Genomic DNA, 2,440 nt, shown 5'->3' with positions numbered 1-2,440 from the left:
AAGTATGATTTTTCTCAAGAAGCGAATATTGATATCATTGCCTCATGCTAAAGCTAAATAAATATGAAGATAGTACAAGGCAAACATAAGAGCATTAAGAGAGAGTCGGACAACTTGTAAGGTCCACAGATGCTTGGTTATGTTTCATGTTGATGTAACACTTGGCGTTGATGACTCACATAGAGACAGAGAGAACCAAACATGCAGTAGAGAACTTGATAAAACATGTATCTTTTTTCCCAAATTGACTATTGCATACCAATAATATTTGTTAGCTCCTTAAGAAATTCCACAAACTCTTTCCTATTCCATGCACAGCCAAGATAGCAAAGTAAAGCTCATGATAAATGCTCATGGAATAATCAAAATAAAACCTAAACAAAGAAGATAGATAAATGCTCATGGACTAAACCTGCATGCCACTTCACCAGTGGAAATCCATTGCTCTCCCATCTTAGATTCTCCCCTCAACGCTAGTAGAGAAAGGGACCACTGATCTATATCTATACTATCTATCTTATAATTGATGGATTTCACGAGCCCAACACTGATCCTCCTTGGCATGCATAGAGAATTTCCAATATTTTTTAATTTTTGAAAACCTATCTTATAATGATGGATTTCACGAGCCTAATATCAAACCTACTTGGCATGCATAAATAATTTCCAAGGTAATTTACTTTTTGAAAACTTGTATTATTTTTACACTATTATTTCAAGTTCTCAAACGAGATAACTTTTACGATTCTATTTTAAGATGTGTATGTGCGCGCGTATGGGAGTTTTCAATCTCTCTCGTTTTAATACTTGTCCCAATGATGGTTGCAGTAGTGCGAATCAAAGAAACCTATTGTCATGGGAGTTTTCAATCTCTCTCGTGTCGTTGCAATGCAAACAATCTCGCGGGCCTCATCTTTTCCTCGATTTCTTCTCTTCTCACAAGAGGGTTGCAACACTGGACTTTGGCAATTAGAGGTGGTGTATGCCCCCTATCTCTCTCTCCCTACCCCCCATGCTCCCTCGAGCGAAGGGCCTTACGATATTGAAGACATGCAAATAAGGGTTTGGCATGGCAGCTGATTAATGTCCTTACAAGTGTTTGGGGTGGCAACTGAATATCTGCAGTTAATATATATGTGTGCAAGGAGAAGAGCAAGGTGGGGAAAAAGCTAAAGAGGCAATTGTAGATCATTGACCTCTCCAAATTTGATTGCGTTACATTTTCATGTAAAGTGCATCGGCATAAGCTGATCAATTTTAAAGAGCAATCTTGATGTGGCATGACGTACTAGCTTAGATTGGTGAAGATCATCGATATTCAAGAGCCTTATTGATATGGTATCAGACTAGCTCACTGTTTTGCATGGTACATTGGTCCAACAACATCATCAAATCAGTAGTGGGGTGGCATCCATGGCATTTAACCAGTTGCAGTTGCAACATGTACCATGTTGAATGAATGTCTCTCAACAACTTTAGAGTTGCACTAATGCTCGCAGATGGGGATGGGAAAAGCCTTTTAAACAATTTTGGCTCAAGCCACGCGCGCTCTCTCTCGGAGCAAGGAATACTGTAGAGGCATCAACCTCAACACAAGACGGAGGTATCAGCATCAACACAGGTTTTTCTGTGTGGGACCATATAGGGATACGGCTTGCCAAACTCATCAAAGACAGAAGGACATTGAAAGGAGTGGAGCTAAAGTTGAGAGTCTGAGCCTGGATGATGCCCTATGATTATTGCTTCTTCTTTTGACTAGCCAGATGGTTGCAAGTTCATTGAGATGATGCCTTATGATTATTGCTTCTTTTTTGGCCTGTTTGTGAAGAGGGCCGGATCAGAGCTTGGCACAGTTGTATGAGCTGGGTGGTTGCAGGTTTATTGAGAGGGACATTCACCATCGATCTGGGCAGTTGTCACTGCAGGCCAGCACCGGATGATATAGATTGTGTGGGGAATCGGGATCCCATATGTACATGGGATGATATAGATTGCACAACACGTGTGGCCGTCGACATCGTGCTGACATAGATTGCGAAGTGTGTTTAGCCATCAACACTAAGATAACACAATGCATAGCAATAGAGCCTCGTCTGAGGTTTTGGTATGTGGGGTATCCGTCAATACATGTGAGTTGGAGGGGTTCAAATGTATAAAAAGACAATTGGATAGGATGTGAGAACTTTGGCTACTCATTGTCATTGTCATCCATGCCAAAATATTGACATACTTAGCCGTTTGGGACATTCTAGGATCACATGGCAATGAGAGAGTGGGAGCTAAAACGTGTAAAGATATTGCCTATAAAGTTACGAGGTATAAGGCACCTGGGCTTATGGACCTACAAAACGAAAACTTGCAAATTGCTTCCAAAAATAGGCTAGGGCCAAGGAAGAACTTAAAACTATTTTGAAAGTGAAGAGAGTACTCAAGCACTCAT

The sequence above is a fragment of the Lygodium microphyllum genome, chromosome 8 (genome assembly GCF_053477565.2).
Source record: "Lygodium microphyllum isolate KBCC chromosome 8, Lygodium_microphyllum_v1.1.10, whole genome shotgun sequence".
NCBI lineage: Eukaryota > Viridiplantae > Streptophyta > Polypodiopsida > Schizaeales > Lygodiaceae > Lygodium > Lygodium microphyllum.
This window is presented reverse-complemented; position numbering follows the sequence as displayed.